We start from the raw sequence: 14,125 nt of genomic DNA, 5'->3' as shown, positions 1-14,125 counted from the left end.
ACTAGGTGGCGCTGTACGTATTCCCGACAATGGGCACATCAATCTGTTCAGGGCGGGTCTGACATCATGCCTGTAAAGTCTGGTACTGAACAGACTGGATTTCATTGAGTTATACTAATTTGTTTCTTCATGGCGTGACATCAAAGTTCGCCATGCTGCTGGGGTCACACCCTTTTGCGAAAAGTCACAGTTTTCACTGTAACCCAAGACCAACTCCTTAAGGCTTTCCTGGAGAAATTTGAGGCTGCAGGTGTCACCCATCACTATACTGTACCCCAAAGTGTAAAACATGACATTTCCTGTTCCCACTAGGTGGCGCTGTCCCTGGTGTCAAATATGGCAGTTGAAATATGTTCAGGGGTGGAGCCTTATCATATGTGTTCACTTTGGTCAAGGTCAGAAAATGTATGACAAAATGAGAGGCAATAAGATTTTCATGGCGAGTCATCGAAATTCGCCATGGCGCCACGGCCTCATAGTATTGTGAAAACTCAAAAGCTCCGCAATTTAACATGGCCCAGGTGTGTAGTTGACACTGACCAAAGATGAAGCTTATACAACCAAATCCCAAGGAGGAGTTCGCAAAAGTTCGAGGCATGGAAATGGCAAAATTAGAGCCAAAATGTCACCTTCTCTTCCAAATGGCGGACTTCCTGTTGGGTTTGCATCAATGGGCCCACAGACTTTTTTGTTCGACTCGGCATGATACACATGTGTGCCAAATTTCATACATGTAGCTCAAACGATGTGGTCGTAAGGCTGCATTTAACAAGGCATAGGTGGCGCTCTAGAGCCATTTCCTAGTGCTCATATGTAAAACCATTAAAATACAAAATTTTTCACCAGACCTGGCATGTGTGCAAAATTTCATGAGTTTTTGAGCATGTTTAGGCCCTCAAAAAGGCCCTTGTTTTGCCTGAATAATAATAATAATAATTAAAGCTGCAAGCAGCGTTATGAGGGCCCTCGCACCCTGGCGTGTCGAGCCACGCCCAACACCTAAAACCAGCACATCCAATGTGATGTCACATTGATGGAATTCATGCATTTAACCACCAGCTAACATTTCATCTCATTGAACCATGATTATAGTCGTCCCACTAGGTGGCGCTCTAACTATTACTGACAAATGGCATAACAAACATTTCCGAACTCGAGTCTCATCACACCTGCGACGTTTGGGAGAGATTGGATATTGTGTTTTTGAGTGACAGCAGATTACTGCGTTTTGGCGAGTGATTGAAACTCTAAGTGCCGCCATGACCACCCCGTTTCCCTGAACGTAAAAAGCTTCGCAATTTAACATCACAAAGGTCTTTAGATTCCACAAACTTCAGATCGGTCCAATCTGATGAAATCCCTTGGAGGAGTTCGTCAAAGTATGAAGCCTGAAAAGAGGGGAAAATGTCGCCAAAATTACACATGAATTTTAAAATGGCTGACTTCCTGTTGGATTTGGGATATTGCTCCAAGAGACTTTTTTGTACATCTTAATATCTTCCATGAGCTTACCAAGTTTCAGACTCATAGATAAAACACAGAGCAGGGGCTGATATTTTGAAACTTTGTAGGGGGCGCTGTGGAGCAATTTCGCGCTATTCAATGAAAATGATCATATGACAACAAAGCCTTCATCCATTTGGGGGTGTGTGCCAAATTTAAAGCCTCTATAAACTTTCCAAGCCCCTCAAAAGCCACTTCATCTTTCATGTTGAACCGCGTTGCCACCAGGGTGCGCCGTTCAGTGTAAAGTCACAATTTTTGCACTGAAGCATCACGAGGGACTGATGGTGATATTCACCGCTTTTGAGGTGGCCACGATGAACCTGTGAAAATCAGTACAACAAAATTAAAGCCATGACATATCCTGTGGCCACTAGGTGGCGCTGTCCGTATTTCCGATAATGGGCACGTCAATCTGTTCAGGGCGGGTCTGACATCATGCCTGTAAAGTCTGGTACTGATCAGACTGGATTTCATTGAGTTATACTAATTTCTTTCTTCATGGCGTGACATCAAAGTTCGCCATGCTGCTGGGGTCACACCCTTTTGCAAAAAGTCACAGTTTTCACTGTAACCCAAGACCAACTCCTTAAGGCTTTCCTGGAGAAATTTGAGGCTGCAGATGTCACCCATCACTATACTGTACCCCAAAGTGTAAAACATGACATTTCCTGTTCCCACTAGGTGGCGCTGTCCCTGGTGTCAAATATGGCAGTTGAAATATGTTCAGGGGTGGAGCCTTATCATATGTGTTCACTTTGGTCAAGGTCAGAAAATGTATGACAAAATGAGAGGCAATAAGATTTTCATGGCGAGTCATCGAAATTCGCCATGGCGCCACGGCCTCATAGTATTGTGAAAACTCAAAAGCTCCGCAATTTAACATGGCACAAGGGTGTAGTTGACACTGTCCAAATTTGAAGGTTATGAAATGAAACCCCAAGGAGGAGTTCGTTAAAGTTCGAGGCATGGAAATGGCAAAATTAGAGCCAAAATGTCACCTTCTCTTCCAAATGGCGGACTTCCTGTTGGGTTTGCGTCAATGGGCCCACAGACTTTTTTGTTCGTCTTGGCATGATACACATGTGTGCCAAATTTCATACATGTAGCTCAAACGATGTGGTCGTAGGGCTGCATTTAACAAGGCATAGGTGGCGCTCTAGAGCCATTTCCCAGTGCTCATATGTAAAACCATTAAAATACAAAATTTTTCACCAGACCTGGCATGTGTGCAAAATTTCATGAGTTTTTGAGCATGTTTAGGCCCTCAAAAAGGCCCTTGTTTCGCCTGAATAATAATAATAATAATAATAATAATTAAAGCTGCAAGCAGCGTTATGAGGGCCCTCGCACCCCCGGCGCGTCGAGCCACGCCCAACACCTAAAACCAGCACCTCCGATCTCATGTCACATTGATGGAATTCATGCATTTAACCACCAGCTAACATTTCAACTCATTCATTCATGATTTGTTAGTCGTTCCACTAGGTGGCGCTCTAACCCTTATGCACAAATGGCATAACAAACATTTCCGAGCTCGAGTCTCATCACGCCTATGAGCTTTGGGAGAGATTGGACATTGTGTTTTTGAGTGACAGCAGATTACTGCTTTTTGGCGAGTGATTCAAACTCTAAGTGCCACCATAACCACCCCGTTTCACTGAACGTAAAAAGCTTCGCAATTTAACATCACAAAGGTCTTTAGATTCCACACACTGGAGATTGGTTCAATATGATGAAATCCCTTGGAGGAGTTCGTCAAAGAACGGTGCCTGGAAAGAGGGGAAAATGTTGCCAAAATTGCACATTAATTTTAAAATGGCTGACTTCCTGTTGGATTTTGGATATTGCTCCAAGAGACTTTTTTGTACATCTTGATATCTCCTATAAGCCTACCAGGTTTCAGACTCATACATAAAACACAGAGCTGGGGCTGTGGTTTTGAAATTTTGTAGGGGGCGCTGTGGAGCCATTTCGCGCTATTCAATAAAAATGATCACATGACAACAAAGCCTTCATCCATTTGGAGGGGTGTGCTAAATTTAAAGCCTCTATATACTATCCAAGCCCCTCAAAAGCCACTTCATCTTTCATGGTGGACCGCGTTGCCACCAGGGTGCGCCGTTCAGTTTAAAGTCACAATTTTTGCACTGAAGCATCACGACGGACTGATGTTGATATTCACCGCTTTTGAGGTGGCCACGATGAACCTGTGAAAATCAGTACAACAAAATTAAAGCCATGACATTTCCTGTTGCCACTAGGTGGCGCTGTCCGTATTTCCGACAATGGGCACATCAATCTGTTCAGGGCGGGTCTGACATCATGCCTGTAAAGTCTGGTACTGATCAGACTGGATTTCATTGAGTTATACTAATTTGTTTCTTCATGGCGTGACATCAAAGTTCGCCATGCTGCTGGGGTCACACCCTTTTGCGAAAAGTCACAGTTTTCACTGTAACCCAAGACCAACTCCTTAAGGCTTTCCTGGAGAAATTTGAGGCTGCAGATGTCACCCATCACAATACTGTACCCCAAAGTGTAAAACATGACATTTCCTGTTCCCACTAGGTGGCGCTGTCCCTGGTGTCAAATATGGCAGTTGAAATATGTTCAGGGATGGAGCCTTATCATATGTGTTCACTTTGGTCAAGGTCAGAAAATGTATGACAAAATGAGAGGCAATAAGATTTTCATGGCGAGTCATCGAAATTCGCCGTGGCGCCACGGCCTCATGGTATTGTGAAAACTCAAAAGCTCCGCAATTTAACATGGCCCAGGTGTGTAGTTGACACTGACCAAAGATGAAGCTTATACGACCAAATCCCAAGGAGGAGTTCGAAAAAGTTCGAGGCATGGAAACGGCAAAATTAGAGCCAAAATGTCACCTTCACGTCCAAATGGCGGACTTCCTGTTGGGTTTGCGTCAATGGGCCCACTGACTTTTTTGTTCGTCTTGGCATGATACACATGTGTGCCAAATTTCATACATGTAGCCCAAACGATGTGGTCGTAGGGCTGCATTTTACAAGGCATAGGTGGCGCTGTAGAGCCATTTCCCAGTGCTCATATGTAAAACCATTAAAATACAAAATTTTTCACCAGACCTGGCATGTGTGCAAAATTTCATGAGTTTTTGAGCATGTTTAGGCCCTCAAAAAGGCCCTTGTTTGGGGTGAATAATAATAATAATAATAATAATAATAAGAAACGGAGCAGATACAATAGGGCCTTCGCACTCTCAGTGCTCGGGCCCTAATAATAAGAAACGGAGCAGATACAATAGGGCCTTCGCACTCTCGGTGCTCGGGCCCTAATAATAAGAAACGGAGCAGATACAATAGGGCCTTCGCACTCTCGGTGCTCGGGCCCTAATAATAAGAAACGGAGCAGATACAATAGGGCCTTCGCACTCTCGGTGCTCGGGCCCTAATAATAATAATAATAATAATTAAAGCTGCAAGCAGCGTTATGAGGGCCCTCGCACCCCCGGCGCGTCGAGCCAAGGCCAACACCTAAAACCAACACCTCCGATCTGATGTCACATTGATGAAATTCATGCATTCAACCACCAGCTAACATTTCATCTCATTCAATCATGATTATAGTCGTCCCACTAGGTGGCGCTCTAACCATTATGTACAAATGGCATAACAAACATTTCCGAGCTCGAATCTCATCACGCCTGCGACCTTTGGGAGAGATTGGACATTTTGATTTTGAGTGACAGCAGATTACTGCTTTTTGGCGAGTGATTGAAACTCCACGTGCCGCCATGACCACCCCGTTTCCCTGAACGTAAAAACCTTCGCAATTTAACATCACAAAGGTCTTTAGATTCCACACACTGGAGATTGGTTCAATATGATGAAATCCCTTGGAGGAGTTTGTCAAAGAACGGTGCCTGGAAAGAGGGGAAAATGTTGCCCAAATTGCACATTAATTTTAAAATGGCTGACTTCCTGTTGGATTTGGGATATTGCTCCAAGAGACTTTTTTGTACATCTTGATATCTCCTATAAGCCTACCAGGTTTCAGATTCATACATAAAACACAGAGCTGGGGCTGTGGTTTTGAAATTTTGTAGGGGGCGCTGTGGAGCCATTTTGGGATATTCAATGACAATGATCACATGACAACAAAGCCTTCGTCACATTGGAGGTGTGTGCCGAATTTCAAGCCTCTATACACTTGCCAAGCCCCTCAAAAGCCACTTCATCTTTCATGGTGAACAGCGTTGCCACCAGGGTGCGCCGTTCAGTTTAAAGTCACAATTTTTGCACTGAAGCATCACGAGGGACTGATGGTGATATTCACCGCTTTTGAGGTGGCCACGATGAACCTGTGAAAATCAGTACAACAAAATTAAAGCCATGACATTTCCTGTTGCCACTAGGTGGCGCTGTCCGTATTTCCGACAATGGGCACATCAATCTGTTCAGGGCGGGTCTGACATCATGCCTGTAAAGTCTGGTACTGATCAGACTGGATTTCATTGAGTTATACTAATTTGTTTCTTCATGGCGTGACATCAAAGTTCGCCATGCTGCTGGGGTCACACCCTTTTGCGAAAAGTCACAGTTTTCACTGTAACCCAAGACCAACTCCTTAAGGCTTTCCTTGAGAAATTTGAGGCTGCAGATGTCACCCATCACAATACTGTACCCCAAAGTGTAAAACATGACATTTCCTGTTCCCACTAGGTGGCGCTGTCCTTGAGGTCAAATATGGCAGTTGAAATATGTTCAGGGGTGGAGCCTTATCATATGTGTTCACTTTGGTCAAGGTCAGAAAATGTATGACAAAATGAGAGGCAATAAGATTTTCATGGCGAGTCATCGAAATTCGCCATGGCGCCACGGCCTCATAGTATTGTGAAAACTCAAAAGCTCCGCAATTTAACATGGCACAAGGGTGTAGTTGACACTGACCAAATATGAAGGTTATGAAATCAAACCCCAAGGAGGAGTTCGCAAAAGTTCGAGGCATGGAAATGGCAAAATTACAGCCAAAATGTCACTTTCTCTTCCAAATGGCGGACTTCCTGTTGGGTTTGCGTCAATGGGCCCACTGACTTTTTTGTTCGTCTTGGCATGATACACATGTGTGCCAAATTTCATACATGTAGCTCAAACGATGTGGTCGTAGGGATGCATTTAACAAGGCATAGGTGGCGCTCTAGAGCCATTTCCCAGTGCTCATATGTAAAACCATTAAAATACAAAATTTTTCACCAGACCTGGCATGTGTGCAAAATTTCATGAGTTTTTGAGCATGTTTAGACCCTCAAAAAGGCCCTTGTTTCGCCTGAATAATAATAATAATAATAATAATTAAAGCTGCAAGCAGCGTTATGAGGGCCCTCGCACCCCGGCGCGTCGAGCCACGCCCAACACCTAAAACCAGCACGTCCGATCTGATGTCACATTGATGGAATTCATGCATTTAACCACCAGCTAACATTTCATCTCATTGAACCATGATTATAGTCGTCCCACTAGGTGGCGCTCTAACCATTATGTACAAATGGCATAACAAACATTTCCGAGCTCCAGTTTCATCACGCCTGCGACCTTTGGGAGAGTTTGGACATTTTGATTTTGAGTGACAGCAGATTACTGCTGTTTGGCGAGTGATTGAAACTCCACGTGCCGCCATGACAACCCCGTTTCCCTGAACGTAAAAAGCTTCGCAATTTAACATCACAAAGGTCTTTAGATTCCACACACTGGAGATTGGTTCAATCTGATGAAATCCCTTGGAGGAGTTCGTCAAAGAACGGTGCCTGGAAAGAGGGCAAAATGTTGCCAAAATTGCACATTAATTTTAAAATGGCTGACTTCCTGTTGGATTTGGGATATTGCTCCAAGAGACTTTTTTGTACATCTTGATATCTCCTATAAGCTTACCAGGTTTCAGAATCATACATAGAACACAGAGCAGGGGCTGTGGTTTTGAAATTTCATAGGGGGCGCTGTGGAGCCATTTCGCGCTATTCAATGAAAATGATCACATAACAACAAAGCCTTAAGCACATTGGAGGTGTGGGCCAAATTTCAAGACTTTTTAAACGTTTCAAGCCCCTCAAAAGCCACTTCATTTTTCATGGTGAACAGCGTTGCCACCAGGGTGCGCCGTTCAGTATAAAGTCACAATATTCGCACTGCAGCATCATGAAGGACTGACGGTGATATTCACCGCTTTTGAGGTGTCCACAATGAACCTGTGAAAATCAGTACAACAAAATTAAAGCCATGACATTTCCTGTTCCCACTAGGTGGCGCTCTTCATATTCCTGACAATGGGCACATCAATCTGTTCAGGGCGGGTCTGACATCATGCCTGTAAAGTCTGGTACTGATCAGACTGGATTTCATTGAGTTATACTAATTTGTTTCTTCATGGCGTGACATCAAAGTTCGCCATGCTGCTGGGGTCACACCCTTTCACGAAAAGTCACAGTTTTCACTGTAACCCAAGACCAACTCCTTAAGGCTTTCCTGGAGAAATTTGAGGCTGCAGGTGTCACCCATCACTATACTGTACCCCAAAGTGTAAAACATGACATTTCCTGTTCCCACTAGGTGGCGCTGTCCCTGGTGTCAAATATGGCAGTTGAAATATGTTCAGGGGTGGAGCCTTATCATATGTGTTCACTTTGGTCAAGGTCAGAAAATGTATGACAAAATGAGAGGCAATAAGATTTTCATGGCGAGTCATCGAAATTTGCCATGGCGCCACGGCCTCATAGTATTGTGAAAACTCAAAAGCTCCGCAATTTAACATGGCACAAGGGTGTAGTTGACACTGTCCAAATTTGAAGCTTATACGCCCAAATCCCAAGGAGGAGTTCGCAAAAGTTCGAGGCATGGAAATGGCAAAATTAGAGCCAAAATGTCACCTTCTCTTCCAAATGGCGGACTTCCTGTTGGGTTTGCATCAATGGGCCCACAGACTTTTTTGTTCGACTCGGCATGATACACATGTGTGCCAAATTTCATACATGTAGCTGAAACGATGTGTTCGTAGGGCTGCATTTAACAAGGCATAGGTGGCGCTGTAGAGCCATTTCCCAGTGCTCATATGTAAAACCATTAAAATACAAAATTTTTCACCAGACCTGGCATGTGTGCAAAATTTCATGAGTTTTTGAGCATGTTTAGGCCCTCAAAAAGGCCCTTGTTTTGCCTGAATAATAATAATAATAATAATAAGAAACGGAGCAGATACAATAGGGCCTTCGCACTCTCGGTGCTCGGGCCCTAATAATTAAAGCTGCAAGCAGCGTTATGAGGGCCCTCGCACCCCATCGCGTCGAGCTACGCCCAACACCTACAAGCAGCACCTCCGATCTCATGTCACATTGATGGAATTCATGCATTTAACCACCAACTAACATTTCATCTCATTCAATCATGATTATAGTCGTTCCACTAGGTGGCGCTCTAACCATTACTGACAAATGGCATAACAAACATTTCCGAGCTCGAGTCTCATCACGCCTGCGACCTTTGGGACATATTGGACATTTTGATTTTGAGTGACAGCAGATTACTGCTTTTTGGCGAGTGATTGAAACTCCACGTGCCACCATGACAACCCCGTTTCCCTGAACGGGGGGGGGGGGGGGGGGGGGGGGCAAGTGACACTGTTGAAAAGGTTAGACTGTTTTGTACATATGTGACAGAGGACTCCAGTCAGACAGACAAAGAGTTGTGACAGATGTGTAAATATTTTATAATAAATGTTCCTGTTTTAAATTTTGGTTTTCTTTGACTGTTTATTCATCCTTATGGTATATGTGTTATTAGTTTAAATTCTACAACTCTACAAGTTTAAAAAAGGAGATGTATGAAGACTAAGAGGAGGATGAAACTTTTTCACATTAAATGTTTAATAATAACAAGTATTGTGAATAGGAAATAAGTTTCTAACATAATTGTTTATGAATCAAGATTTATAAAACACTAGTGGTGTCACTGGTGTCATTTTGGCTTTAAAATAAAAAAAAGCGAACTTATGTTTTATGAACAATTTGATGTTTTGATAATAACTAATAACTCCTTTCAATGTCACTGATAGTTTTAAAGACATTACTATTAAAATGTATAAATTACACTTGAAAGCTGTACACTAGTTGATTGTCAGTGTTTGTAAGTTTTTCAAGCTTTCTCTTTCTTGAAAGCTACTTCATTTTCCATGTCGAATGGCTATGTTGCAACACAACAGAGAGGAGAAGCTGAAATATATTTTTTCATATTTATGTATTCTTCTCATTCTCTAGTTGTTCTATTAAGATTCCTGTATTTTGTTGATATAAACCTAAACACTATGCTATTGCACTGCCAATGTATTAAACAGAAGCTCAATATGAACAGTAAGGAACAAGACTTGCCGTTAATCCTTAGAGCTATGGAAGATTTGTGTAGATAACTCGTGCTGGTTTTTCACCAGAATGAACTATTCTTCTTTGTTTGTCATTGACATCAATGAAGATGCTAAATAACAGTCTTTTGCTACCAAATTGATTTAACCTTCGTTGTGTCTATTCGTTGTGGGCCTTTCAATGATCTCGCAGTTTGGCAGATTCAGCCTGATTAACTGACAGAAAAACACAGAGACCACACGATAAAATCCACTGCCAATTATTCCAACAGTCTTTCACCATTCTCTGATACTGTACTTCTGAAGGAACTTTGGCTTATGCTGCTTTTTCATTTGACTGTTTTGGTTTTACGATATTTCTGCTAATTTCTTATGATTTGACAGCATCAGGTACTTGCTAAGCTTTCTTACTTTTATATGCTGTCACCCACTGGGACTGTGACCTAAAGTGACCCAAAAGTGGCATGTTTTAGGTCACTTTGGGTAATTGTTAATTCAGAATTAGGTGTGGTGAGACAGTTGGTGGCAGAGACTATCAATGGCTGTCTTTTGTTTTCATGTGTGAAGGGCAAGCAAGGGGGGGGGGGGGGGGGGGGCAAGTGACACTGTTGAAAAGGTTAGACTGAGACAAAAGATCATTTGAAGTTTTTTGAATGTCCCTCATGATTTCAATAAATACCTGTGCCACTGGTTTTTAAGCCACTTTGCTTTTAGCAAACGAGAAGAGGAGAGCTTTGGATTTTAACATTCTGAGGATTCGAGGACATTATTTTAGACCACTATAACAAACATCACAAGAGATTATTTTTGAAAAACCCTGCCCTTGTGCAATTCTTGGTAAGTTTTATTTGTTGTAAATTGAATTTTATTTTTGGTGTAAAACCACATTTTAAATTTCAGTAACAGAATTTACTTTGTATTTAAGTTATTTTTTTATTGTTTGTGGGAGGGGTACCGGTGAAAAGTCTTTGGTTTGGTTTTCTGTTTTAGTGAATTTGGGCCATTAAGCCATTTTGTGGTCTTTTTTGAAAGACTGAAATCTGTGAAAGCTAGGCCGGGTAATTAGCCACTGATTTCTTATTACAAGTAAAGCACAACATGAATATAATGAAATACATGAAGTGTGGAACATTTTTGGCTGGTTTATGTGTGTTTAGCAGATTTTAAGCAGTTTAGTAACTGCTATTTCAATCATGCTTGTTTCTGCTGTCTTTGGTAGTTTTAGAAATGGTTTATATGACCATTTAGCTAAAATTATAAGGCTTCTGTGGATACTACGTGATATTTGCATGGAGGTTTTTGCATAACTCTTGAGCCACAGTACTGGTGGCTATAGAGCGTAAGAGGATAATTGTAATTTTTCACATAGCTGTGATTTGTTGTGCGTTCAATCCTTTTCTTTAAGCAAATTTGAGCAGCAGACAGCAAGAGTTGGTGAGCATTATCTTAATGTCATACATTGACTAATTTACACCTTCATTCTGGATGTGTAAAGCGCTTTGGGGTCCTTAGGGACTAGTAAAGCGATATAGAAATACAGGCCATTTACCATTTATATATATGTTTTGTGTTTTTTGAATGAATGTAATTGCATTACTGATCATTATTGTGAACTAACTACATGTTTATGTGTAAGTAAAGTCTCTTTGATGCTCTCATGTTTGTATATTGTTTGAATGTTGTGTAAAATGTAACTAATTAACCTCATACTTTATCATAAATAGAGAATGGCATATGCTTCCCCAACGAAGTTTGCTGGGATTAATGATCCTGAAGTTGAATCATTGCGTCAAGAATTTCAACTATCAACTGTAAGTAACAAATATTTCTTAAATTTTATTTATAGTGTAGAAAAATTTGTTTTTACGCTACATTACCTGTTACAGAGCTGGGCAGGATGCTGTGTTTAGTGTTTCTTGTGTTTGTTTGTTTGTTTGTTTGCTCTTTCATATAAGTCACTGTTAACCCTTGTGCCATACTGGGGCCTTTTTGGGTCCCCAGGGTGATCAACGTAAGTTTTTTAAAGGATGGCACAAGGTTAAGCTGAGACTTTTATACAGCTGTTGTTGTGATCTGGCACTACAAACATTACATTGTAGCGGCAGCATAGATTGAAGCGAATAACTGTTTTCTAATTTTGTTATGATCCAAAATATTTTGTAATTTCAGTATGCCTGCTTGGACCCAGGGGTCAGCAGAGAGGATCTATATACAAGGTGCTTGCAACTTCATGCCAAGGCAATGGACCTCTTGGTTCGGCAGGTGCGGCTCAGGCGTGCAGCCGAAAGAAAGATTTCTGTTTTAAAAGAACAGCTGGATGCTGAAAAAGAAATGCTGAATAACACTGCCCAGGAGCTGGATGCATTGCAAGCTTCGATTACATTCGCACGTGATGGTAAGTCTTAATGTATTGTTTGGATGGTATAAACAGTGAATGTTGGCTTCAGTGTCTTATTTTAAGAAATGGGACTTAGAAAAAATACTCTATGAATTACTATTGAACGACTGTCTACATACAAATAAACATGAATGCGAATTATTTATTTTAGTTTATGATAAATCATTTGGAGAAAATATTAAATCCATGATTAGTATCATGTTTTGTTTTCTTCATTTGTGATTTTATAAGGATTAGATATATGCAAATGTCTGTTTTACCCATGTATATTTGTTAAAGTTGTTTATAAATACTAACTGTCAAAAAATATTATTTGTTTTTGTTTTGTTCAGATGTGACAGAGGCCACCACTCAGACAGACGAAGACTTGTGACAGATGTTTTATAATAATGCTAAGTTTTCTTAGATTAATATATTTTTTCACATTTGACCCAAAGTGGCATGTTTTAGGTCACTTTGGGTAATTTTTAATTCAGAAATAGGTGTGGTGAGACAGTTAGTGGTAGAGACTATCAATGCCTGTCTTTTGTTTTCATGTGTGAAGGGGAAGTGGGGGGGGGGGGCAAACTTGAGGTCACACTGTTGAAATGAATAAGTTGTAAGGCTGTGAAACCAAGGTGACAACAGCTATGGAAATTAGTGTACTGCTGAATAAAGATTTTAACTACTCAATTTTTTTACAATTGCTTTATAAATACTGTGAATACTCAACTGTGAAAAATATTGTTTTGGTTTGTTTTGTACATATGTGACAGAGGACTCCAGTCAGACAGACAAAGAGTTGTGACAGATGTGTAAATATTTTATAATAAATGTTCCTGTTTTAAATTTTGGTTTTCTTTGACTGTTTATTCATCCTTATGGTATATGTGTTATTAGTTTAAATTCTACAACTCTACAAGTTTAAAAAAAGAGATGTATGAAGACTAAGAGGAGGATGAAACTTTTTCACATTAAATGTTTAATAATAACAAGTATTGTGAATAGGAAATAAGTTTCTAACATAATTGTTTATGAATCAAGATTTATAAAACACTAGTGGTGTCACTGGTGTCATTTTGGCTTTAAAATAAAAAAAAGCGAACTTATGTTTTATGAACAATTTGATGTTTTGATAATAACTAATAACTCCTTTCAATGTCACTGATAGTTTTAAAGACATTACTATTAAAATGTATAAATTACACTTGAAAGCTGTACACTAGTTGATTGTCAGTGTTTGTAAGTTTTTCAAGCTTTCTCTTTCTTGAAAGCTACTTCATTTTCCATGTCGAATGGCTATGTTGCAACACAACAGAGAGGAGAAGCTGAAATATATTTTTTCATATTTATGTATTCTTCTCATTCTCTAGTTGTTCTATTAAGATTCCTGTATTTTGTTGATATAAACCTAAACACTATGCTATTGCACTGCCAATGTATTAAACAGAAGCTCAATATGAACAGTAAGGAACAAGACTTGCCGTTAATCCTTAGAGCTATGGAAGATTTGTGTAGATAACTCGTGCTGGTTTTTCACCAGAATGAACTATTCTTCTTTGTTTGTCATTGACATCAATGAAGATGCTAAATAACAGTCTTTTGCTACCAAATTGATTTAACCTTCGTTGTGTCTATTCGTTGTGGGCCTTTCAATGATCTCGCAGTTTGGCAGATTCAGCCTGATTAACTGACAGAAAAACACAGAGACCACACGATAAAATCCACTGCCAATTATTCCAACAGTCTTTCACCATTCTCTGATACTGTACTTCTGAAGGAACTTTGGCTTATGCTGCTTTTTCATTTGACTGTTTTGGTTTTACGATATTTCTGCTAATTTCTTATGATTTGACAGCA

At 40.6% G+C, this 14,125-nt stretch overlaps 1 long non-coding RNA gene across 1 annotated transcript; it reads left to right on the top strand.

Annotated features, from left to right (window-relative positions):
- The first annotated feature begins 10,586 nt into the window (after positions 1-10,586).
- LOC147322308 (uncharacterized) lies at positions 10,587-12,772 on the top strand. Its single transcript, XR_015131091.1, has 3 exons — positions 10,587-11,699; positions 12,058-12,283; positions 12,619-12,772. It is a non-coding gene; the product is annotated as an uncharacterized LOC147322308 (long non-coding RNA).
- The last annotated feature ends 1,353 nt before the right edge of the window (positions 12,773-14,125 follow it).

Source organism: Aulonocara sp. 'chitande type north' Nkhata Bay, linkage group LG9 (assembly GCF_057382095.1).
Source record: "Aulonocara sp. 'chitande type north' Nkhata Bay isolate Kocher_YH1m ecotype deep benthic linkage group LG9, A_spYH_male_GT1.1, whole genome shotgun sequence".
Classification (NCBI taxonomy): Eukaryota; Metazoa; Chordata; class Actinopteri; order Cichliformes; family Cichlidae; genus Aulonocara; species Aulonocara sp. 'chitande type north' Nkhata Bay.
The sequence above is the reverse complement of the archived record's forward strand: the minus strand, read 5'-3'. Positions and strand labels throughout refer to the sequence as shown.